Genomic DNA, 11088 nt, shown 5'->3' on the forward strand with positions numbered 1-11088 from the left:
GAAATTAGAATTGCCTTTTTTTTGCCAATGGATCAAGTGATCTACTTTGTCTCTGATTTTCATAAGCCTCCTCCATGATGAGAATGTGAGTAATTCCACTTTCTAGCCATTGCATGAATTCTCATTGAGTACTTAGCCCTCGTGAATTTGGTCCATAGGGAGTTAGAAGTTCTGAATGTCCACCAGAGTTTGGCTGAAAAATAGTCTGCCATCTCTTGAAGTGACCTTACTCCAATGCCACCTTCATCTGTAGGAAAGCAAAAATTAGACCAAGCTAACCAATGGTATTTGTACTTTCCTTCACACTGGCCCCATAAAAAGTTAGAAAAAATACTTTCAATTTGTTTAAAAATAGTTTTTGGGGGCATGCAAATAGAAAGTAAATGAACAGGTATAGCATCTTTAATTTAAGTAGTATTCTTATATTGTCATTTGTAACGCTAGTGATACTTACTAGCTATTTTCTTAAATATTTAAAATGATATATTTGTTTTAGACCCTAGAATAATTAATCTAAGTTTAACCGGTTAACCTTTTTAACGGATCTTAAAGGATGTTTAATCCCTTCTATGTAGGATAACTAGAACCCTTACCTAGAATTACTTTAGTTAGGTAGACCTTGAGAAAGGAGTTTAGTTTAAATATTTATTTAGTTAAAATAGGTGTCCTAACGCACCTTAAAAAATAAGTAGGTGGTGACACATATTGTGTGACACTTATTGTGCCTGCAATTATTGTGTAATGATCGACAGACCTTTCTTGAAGCTCCTTTTTTATTTTCGATACCCATATTTTAGCTGGAAAACTCCGAAAAGGTCGTATTTTGGTCCTATCTATCGCTTTCCGTACTTGTGATTACTCAAGAAGAAGAGAGAAACAAAACCGGGCACTTTCAATACAAAATGGCAGCACTTGCTTGCATTTTGGTATCGAGTGCAATTGGGGTGTGTATTCCAATACTAGGAAAAGCAATTCCCACCTTAACCCCCGAGAAGAATTTTTTCTTCATAATTAAAGCTTTCGGGCTGGTGTGATCCTACCAACGGGTTTTATACACGTACTTCCTGATGCATCTGAAAGTTTAACATCGCCGAACACCCATGGGGAGATTTTCCTTTTAGTGGATTTGTGGCAATGGTTTACGCAGTACGGGGATTTCGATGGTGGATACTTATCCAACTTCTTATTACAACCAGAAAGGTATGAAAAGTGGAGTGGTGGCTCAGTCTGTAGATGAAGAAGGGGCTATTAATGTTCATTCGCATGCCGCACATGGTTCATTATTAGTGACAGGTGATTCTGAGTCCGAGCTCCTGCGTTACCATGTTATCTCTCAAGTATTTAAATAAGTTATATATACGGATTATAAAAGATTTTATATCATTCGAATAAATTGATTTGATATAATAAATTACTTAACACATCTAAGTTAGGTTACTAATCATTACTTATTACTCTGTATATGTTACTTTTTAAATGACTTGAAAGTGTAAATATTCTTTATGACTATTTTAAGTCCAAAATTTTTTGCTACTCTTTAAAAAGGATTTTATGACACTTGAAAGATCAAGGAAGGAAAGGAAAGGGGAAAAGGTAATGCGAGAATCGAGCCTGCACTTATTACGATAGATTCATTGAGTCTGCACTTATTGTGTGATAGATTCACTATTCAATACGTAAAAGGAATGTATATATTTTTCCTCTTTATCTTTATATACTATTTTTCTCAAATTGATACTCTCAACTTTAAATCTTATAATGAAGCTTTTTTATTTTAATTTTTGTTCTCCATCGTGACTAATTTCAAGTTTGTCCTTTTCTTTTTCTCTCTTTTTTCCTGTATGAATTTGTATAATCTTATCATTAATTAGTATTAACCAAATTGTAAAGAAAAAGGACAAATTGCTTAAAAATATTGTTTCTTTGCAATCTTCAGCAATATCATGGACTAGACAATTTTCAAGAGTCCAATTTTCAATGGAATTGCTTTGACTTTTCATCAATTTAGCATGGGACTTGGTGGATCCATTGCTCAGGTAATTACACTATTTATTTTCACTTTTTTTGTTCTTTTTGAATTGTCATTATTATTGGAATAGTCTAACCTTATGTTATATGTATATCGAGGTTTATGATTAGATTTGGATAACTAAGAATCCTAATCTAACTTCTAACCATAAGTCACATTGAGTTTTGTGATTAAATTTAATTACGTAATTGTACCTAATCTGTCCATTTAACGCAGCCGAATATGAGATGAGGGTATCACACTTTTACACGTTTATTGTCCTCTGTTTAACACAAGATTTATAACTTCTTTTTTTTTTTTTGCGTGGATTGGCCTTATTTTGGGGTGGTCTTTAGTTTTTGCCCTCAAATTGCTGGTCTTTAATTTTTACCCTTCGCTTAAAAAGGTGACAGAAAATATCCTGAGGTTTTGGATTCGAAACCCCGCTTAGTAAAAAAAAAAAAAAATCGCAAGGCAAGGTTTTTGCAAAAAGTCTGCCTTATGCGGCAGACTTTGTCTTAAGGCATAACTAAAAGTTTGCCTTACAATACGAAATCGTAAATGCCCTGCATAAGTTCTATGTAGCTTCATTTAATAGACATAGGTTCGACTTTGCGGGTTTAACCTAAATCCTCAAGGTATTTTTCGGCACCTGGCAACGTCACGACAAAAAATTAATTAAATAATTGAGGGACAAAAATTAAAGACCAGTCCGTATGAAGGGCAATCATGCAAATTACCCGATTCATAAGGATTTGTTCAATTGATGGTTTGAAATAATTGACAACATAAAATCCTGCATAAGATAATATATTATTTGGATGGATGCATAACAAAAAATTATTGGTCACATAACTAAAATATTATGGGGGATAGAATGTGGATAAGAACGCGTATATTGATAATTCGGAGATTAAATTATTTAAAAACAAATATATTCTTTTAAAACAATTAATTCACGTATAATGAATGATAATCGCTGCATAACAATACTTCATTAGAGATCTTTTTAATCTCAACAAATGTGTGTGTGTTGGGTTGGGGGGGGTGGGGGGTTGTATAGTTAGGGGCAGTGGATTGATTTGGGTCCATTCCATTTATGTGTATTGAAGGCTACTCACTGCAAGTATTCTTGTCTAGCTTTTAACAAACTCTGGAATGTGAAGTGTTATGGAATTTGTCCAAATGCAGAGTTACAAAACTTTTGCCATTCTAAGACAGAAAAAGCTTGCTAGGTCAAGTCAATGAGAAAAATATTGAGGGCAAATTACTACTTATTATGTATTGAAAAACTTTAGGTGTCTGGCACAATATGCGGTGTTCGTTACATTAACTAACCATTCAGTGGACAAAAGGAATAAGATTACTTTTCGAAATCGTCTTAGATAAATCTACAGAATTCAACAAAGTGCTAGTACTTTTAATTTTTTATTTGTATTTCACGTGTTTATTCGATTTTAAGCTATATCCATTAAAAATGTAAAATTATTTAAAATTGAGTTATTATAACTTACTTTTCAAATGATTTGATTGAAAAATATTTGTTACACACGTTGACTAACAAAATAGACGCCCAACAAATGGGAATACACTGGGAATGTTATTGTTTTTTTAGATTAATTAGCCATCTCCAATCCTAGGAGCATGACTTGCTTTTATTCATAACATCAATGGTCCAAAAGAAAAGGGATAGCAACCCCCTTCACCTACTTTGATGGAACAGGCTCCATCTCATCTAAGTAGGATTTCAAAAAACTGTAATCTAAGTTTGGGGAGATGACTCATCTCCTCAATCCTATCAGCAAAAAGAGATCAAGATACATCGAACAGATAATTTTTATACATTGTTCTATGCACATAAAATGAGTTTTTAACAGTAGACTTTCGGAAAGAGGGTAGTTTCATCTTGTCCGCCTTGACCTCTTCTCTAGTATTTTTTTGGTAGCTCCTGAAAGTTGTTCATCCATAAATTGCCTCCACAGCTCAGACCCCAATTAGTCAAGCTATCAGCAGCTCTATTACATTCACTAAAACAGTTTTTTTTTTTTTTAATAGTTTTCTCTTATATGGATTCAGGATTATGCTGGATATGCTCTATGATATTCACCAAGATCCGTGGAGGCTTGGACTTATTTAGTATCCAATCCACCAACAATATCACTTTCAATCTCCAAGCTATTTACACCATTATTCATACACCACTCAATTCCCATTTTTAGTGATAAGGCTTGTGCCATATTGTTTGTAATGTTTCCCAAATAAAAAGCATACATTGTGATTAAATCATCTCTTTGGTCTATAATTAAACCACCAGCCCCACTTGGACCTGGATTTTATTTGGAGCAACCATCAGAGTTCATTTTCCATATGCCACGTGCAGGAAAAATCCACCTTACATCAACAGTGCTGATCAAGGGTTGTGCATGTTCACTGATCTCCAGAAACTTGCTCCATTCCATAAAAGGTGGAATGGTCTTGAATTGCTTATGTGTAATCATGATTGTCTTCTTGTAAGTGTTGTTGATGACTCTATATCTTGACATGTTTCATATCTGCTAGATGAGAATACACGGTATCACTTGTAGTATCATGCTTTGAATGTGATTTTTCTCCTTTGTTAGCCACCATGAAAGAAGTATTTGTCTGATATTTTCAGTTCCTTCTTTGATGCCAAATATCTGCGTAAAGTGATTCCATACATCCTTGCCAATCGTGTTGTTGTTGAACAAGTGTTCTTATGTTTCCTGAATGCCATTCCTGCAACATGAGGATTTAGAAGTCAGTTGTACTTTTATTCTTTTAAGATTGTCATCAACTGCAACTTTTTCTCTGAACAATCTCCATATAAAAAAGGAAATTTTGAAAGGGATTTTCTTATGCCATATTTTCTTGTTGGTAAGAGAAGTATGGTGATACTCTCTGATAACTTTCCAAGCTGATTTGCAGCTTAGCCACCATGAAAGAACTATTTGTCCTGGATGGATTTTCACTTCTTGAATCTTAGAAAGGATGCCAAATATCTTTATTTTATGTAAAGTACTGTTGATTAATGTGTTTCCATACATCCAATTTGCTAACCATGTTGTATGTTGAACAAGTGTTCTTGTACTTTGTCTCTGATTTCATGAGCCTTCTCCGAGTATGAGAATGAGTGTAGCTTCATTTCCTTGTCATTGTATGAATTCTTATGGAGTACTTGGCTCTCATGAATCTTGTCCATAGAAAATCTGATGTCTTGAAGGTCCACCAGAGTTTTGCTGAGAAGGTTCGTGAAGTTGCCATCATCTGTAGTAGACCAAGCAGACCAGTGATATTTATACTTCCATTCACGTTGCCCCAAGAAATAGTCAGCAAAAATGCTTTCAATTTGTTTAAAAATGATTTTGGGTGGCATACAAATGGAAAGTAGGTGTACATGAATAGCAAATAAAACATGTTTAATAAGAATCATTTTGCCACCACTTGACAAAGTTTTACACAGCAAGGAATCCAGTTTTTGAAATATCCTGGTTGCCATAAAACTGAAGTATTGAATTCTCTTTCTTCCAACAAAAATTGGACAACCAAGGTAAGTAATAGGAGCTCTCTTCCCTCAGTTAATTCTCTTGTAAATCCATTTCATTTCTTTCTTTTGATACTCTCAAACATTCCATGATCTTTGTCGTAGGAATCCCGAGGAAAAAAATTATGATGTTGATATGAAAAATGATTGATTGGTGCCTATAGGTTGAGCCAAAGCTACGATAGGCACCGTAACCTACCGAGCACCTCAAAACGTACATCCATAATCATATAATATGTTAAATGAATTAGGACACAACCCCTCGTATATGTATAAATTCATTGATCTAAAAACACAAGCCGACAAGGCTATCAAAATCGAGTATGTGATCTAACTATACTTTGTCTCTGCATAACAAAATTTCATATCCATATATATATAACAAAAGAACTTCTCCCGGAACAAATGGAGCGTAATAGAATGAAACGATGTAGTTTCATTTCCTTGTCAATAAAAAAGGACGTCGGTACGAATAATGTAATGAGTATGTGGAGTAACAACATAATAAAAGTATGAAGATAACATAATATAAAAGAGATGAATCTTGCGGATGTGCTTAACTTTTAAAAAACTTTTTCATACATACATATATATAGTATGTCTTCGGCCATTTAGGTCGGTGTTATATATATAGATCCTTCTAGGTTTTTACATATAGATAGCTTCATGCAATTTCTTGCTTAGTGATCATCATATCATCACATCCTAAGCCCCCCTTCATCGGTAGGAAAACAAATACATATAGACCAAATAAAAGCTATAAATCTATCGGAGTGACGTAAGGTTGGTAAACCTCCGATTATCATTTCCATTAAACATATCTCACCTTGAAAGAGCAAAAATGAGATTAACATCAATGAATATAATCAAAAATGATTTCATGAGGTGGCATGCTTTGGAATATCTAGAAATGAAATCATAATTACGGAAGACATTTGTCACCATTATAAATAGAAAATAAAACATTTTTAATAAGAATCATTTTTCCACAAAGGAATCACTTGACAAAGTTTTACACAACAAGGAAGGTCAAACCAAGCTATTAAGTAAGAACGAAATTGGGGCAGCATTTCTCCCTTACTCTTCAATCACCTCAACATATACAGCAACCCACAATAACAATAACAAGTTTACAATAGTTCTTAAATTCTCTTTTCTTCCAAACAAAAATTGGACAACCAATACACTTCCTTTCTTCCAAATTAAAGCATAATCTCAGGAACATCAACAACATTAAATACTATTCATATACATGGAAATTGGCTCAACAACACAGAAAATTGATGAACTCAACAAGCCTAACACAACCCTTTATGACATTTTTCTCCATACTATTTTTAATTTTAAGACTTCCCAAACCTTCAAATCAACTCAACATAAGAGACAAGACGAAGAACATACAGAAGAACTTAATCACACATTTGACCAAAGACAACATCTTGTGATACTTTTCACAAACATTCCATCTTGTTGAATTAACTGATTCAGAGTATAAGGGGTGTGTTGAGAGGTTTTCCCCGTAAGGAAAAAATTACGATGTAGAAAGGTCAAGATATGACTTAATAATGATCGATAGACTTGGTGGCTATTGAAGAAGCCTTTCTAACGGCATATTGAAACCATTAAACCAGACGTGATATCGATCTTCATAAAGCTTGTTTAGGTTTTGGATTCCGTAAATCCTCGTAAGGAGATATACCTCTCTAAAGTTGCAACAATAATTTTTTGAAAAACTTATGATTTGATTGATGATAAGACACTTGGTCATCTTGTTAAGATTATTTCTTAACCTTATAAGGGTGATTTCAAGAACTTATTCCTCTTCAAACGACGCAAAATTTTTCGAAGTGTAACATAAACCATTAAACCTATGACTTAGCATTTGGCATCGTGTTCCATCAATGAAAAAGGAGGGTGATAAAGGGTCATCTTGCTTGGCTCCCCTTTGTAATTTGAAGAACCATTCCTCTTCCCATTTATATTGACTGAGCACCAAGCATTTGACATCAGGTTCCATATGATGAATATCCACTGTTCACAGAACCTCATTATTCTCATAACAGCACAAATAAAGTTCCAAGATATTCAATCATAATCTTTGTTCATGTCTAGTTTAATTACAATATTACCTCCCTTGTTAGGCTCGCTGATCTCATGTACAATTTCATGTGCAAGTAACACATTCTCTCCAATTATTTTACCTTTCATAAACCCACTCTGATTCTGAGATATGATGTTTGGAAGGATATTTGATATTCTGTTATTCAAGATCTTGGAAACCACCTTATGAGTTACATTGCTAAGGTTGATTGGTCTGGATTCAGAGAATTCTTTAGGGTGATGCACTTTAGGAATTAGAACCAGACAATAACTGGTGAAAAACTTTGGCATAGGATAACCTTAGGACATCTTTGACCGTGTTAACCATGTCTTGTTCAATTATATCCCAATAACACAAGAAAAACAGACTAGAGAATCTATCAAGCCCAGGAGAACTATTTCTATCAATATCAAAAATGGCCTTTTTAACCTCCTCATTAGAAATATATTTTGTAAGCATATTATTATCCTCATTATTGACCATCTTAGGTATACATTCCAATATATTGAGATCAATATAGGTATGATTTTGAAAGAAAAGATTCTGATAGAAATCGGTTGCAGCATTTGCAATGTCTTCCCCCTCTTCTATCCAATCATCTCCATTTTTAATTAAATGGATTTTCATATGGTGCCTTCTACCCCTAACCACAGAGTGAAAATATTTGATGTTTCATCTCCCTCAAACTGCCACTTAAGATAAACTTTTTGTCTGCAGAAGGCATCAATAGTTTTGAGGTAAAGGACCAAGTCTGCTTTTGCTTTATTTAAACCCATTCTGTCAGTTTGTTCCCGGGTGTTTAAGTACTTCTCTTCACCAAATTTCTGGTCCTCTAGCTGATTGGTTTTGATAAAAATGTCACCTATTTTGATTCTTGACCATTCACTCAAAGTGTTGCTCACTATCTTTAGTTTTTGCTGAAGTATATATCCAAAAAGAGTTTCCAACCACATGTTGATTCCGTTGCTCCTTCATAATGTCTTGAAAACCATCCTGATCAACCCAAAAATTCAGAAACTTAAAATATCTAATGATATTGGTGGACTGATCTTTAAGGGTGATAAGTAACAGATAATGATCTGAGCTAACCCTAGCTAAGTGTTGAATAGATATGGAAGAGAATTTGGCTCCCATTTCATCATTAGCAACCATCATCTCCAATCTTTTCCATATGATAGCCTTATCCTTCCTTTCATTACACCAAGTGAAAGGATTGTACTATACCCCATGTCTGACAGTCCACAATCATTTAAACATTCCATAAAGTCTATGTTTTTTCTTAATATGGGGTGTGCTACCAAACTTCATGCCCCAAATATTTTAAATAAGTACCTTAATCATTAAGGTTCTTGTTGGGGGATTTTTGTGGATACTTTTTTTGGCTTCTGGTGATAGGAGCCTTTTGATCATGCTTTCCTTTCTAGTGCTTGGTAGGTTCCATAAAATCTGGATCTTTATTGGAACCAGGATCACCTCTATCATTACTATTCCTTATATCATTTTTGTTGGTATTGATCTTCAGATCATCCTCCTCTATTTCAAAAGAACCCTCTGATGATTCATCTAAAGTGTTCTCCTCAATTGAGAATTCTTTTGCCTATTCATTAGGTGGATCTTGTTTTTCATTATTCTCTTCACCATTGGCTTAGACTTGATGAGATTTATTAAGAGCATTGCATCTGTTTCCTGAGATAGGGTTTTGAGGTACCTCTATACTATTGCTGGTATCTTTTATTTTACTTCCCTCTTTTATCTCATTCATTTTCCTCCCCTTTCTCTGATAATTCCTTTTCCCTCTACTGATGACTATTTATCATTCTTTTTGTTGTAGAACCATTTGCAACTCATTAGGATTTTTGATAGTATAAGATACTATTTTAGGAACTTCAATTGGGCTTCCTATGTTTTCAGAGATCACAATTTGTTTACCACTAGGAGTACACTATCTTCATGAGTCACCGTTTGAGTTTCATGGTTTGTCTCATTAGCAGTAGGACTTATGATGTCAATTTCTCTACATATCATTTGATTTAATTTTCCATCATCATCCTGTATAGTGTGATCCTTCTCTTGGTTTTTCATATTAATATTCTATACTGCATTATTTTTCTCATCCTGCATTTGATTTTTATCATTGGCCTGATTGTTGATATATCTTGCAGGATGAGGATTATCCACTCCAAAAATGGCACCAATTGGTTTGAAAGTTTATTTTGGTGGAGCACTTATCCCTCTATTCTGCTTTGGAGGAACACTTTTCCCCCTTTGAAGTTTATCAAGGTTACTCCTTACCTCTTTGATTGGTTGGGTCCTCAAGATCAATAATTTCAGTCGGCTTTACTTTAGGTTCTGCATCTTTAACACTTTTTATCATTTCTTGAGGTTCCACAAAAGTTTGGTCATTTTGCTCTCTAGGAGTATTATGTTGCCTATCTCTCTCTGTCTCTTTTTTCCATTCTCTTTTTTCTTCTCCAGTACGCAACACTCTATCAAAGCATGCCCAAATTTCTTACGGTGTTTATAGTATTTGGGTATGTTTTCATATTCAAGCTTTTGGGCAAAACCTCTAAAACGATCATCATCATCATCTTCCAACCAATCCAAACACTGTGTACCAAAAGCTTCAATAAATCTATTTCAATTGTTACCTTTGCCATGCTTGGTCTATTTCTAGTTTTAGTAGCCATGTCAAGCTCTATAGGCATACCTGCTTCAGCAGTTATTTGTTTGATACAGGGCCATGATTGCATATGAAATGGAAGTCCTTGTAAAACACCCATACCGGAACAATGGGAATGTCCTCCTCTGGGTTGAAATCTGGTGACCATTTTTGAAGCCAAATTCGGTATCCATCAATGTGAATTACTCGTTTGTAGAGAATCACATTGTAGTCATCTTCATTGTTGAATGTCAGAAAAATATTTAAGTTATCAAAAACCCCAATTTCGACGGTTCCTTTCAGAGCAAAAGTTTCTTAGAATTTTGACCTAATCGTATCAATTTGGGGTCTTGTTTTTAGACATCTCTCGACTATAGTGCGTCTGTAGGGGTTGGTCATCCTTCTGTAATATTCCCAAGTTCTGAAAATCAGAGCCGACATTCCATTGTGAATAGTCCTTCTTTCCATCACCGGAGTTTGGTCGCTTCTATTAGCCGGATTTTGGGGCTCCGCTAGAGTGGTAGCATATGAACTACCTGCTAGGAGCTCCTCATTAGATGGAAGATCATAATGAGTAGGTAATTGGATCTTTATGCTCGACGGTGGGTCACCGGTCGGTAACCTAATCGAGAATGGAAGAGAAAAATTGTTATTATCAAATGATTATTCTTGTAACGGCTATTTGATTTTTAGAGAGAAGGTAGACGTTCTCTTTCTAAAACCTTTTTAGTATCCACTTTTTTCGTTCTTGTTTTTTT

General features: G+C 34.5%; 1 long non-coding RNA gene and 1 pseudogene across 1 annotated transcript; both read left to right on the forward strand.

Moving 5' to 3' along the window:
• The window catches only part of LOC132038582 (zinc transporter 1-like), a 5901-nt pseudogene extending 4323 nt beyond the window's left edge, over positions 1-1578 (forward strand).
• Positions 1579-2733: 1155 nt separating this feature from the next.
• On the forward strand, positions 2734-10885 carry LOC132037951 (uncharacterized). Its single transcript, XR_009410146.1, has 3 exons — positions 2734-4518; positions 9834-9951; positions 10408-10885. It is a non-coding gene; the product is annotated as an uncharacterized LOC132037951 (long non-coding RNA).
• Positions 10886-11088: the final 203 nt, after the last annotated feature.

The sequence above is a fragment of the Lycium ferocissimum genome, chromosome 11 (genome assembly GCF_029784015.1).
Source record: "Lycium ferocissimum isolate CSIRO_LF1 chromosome 11, AGI_CSIRO_Lferr_CH_V1, whole genome shotgun sequence".
NCBI lineage: Eukaryota > Viridiplantae > Streptophyta > Magnoliopsida > Solanales > Solanaceae > Lycium > Lycium ferocissimum.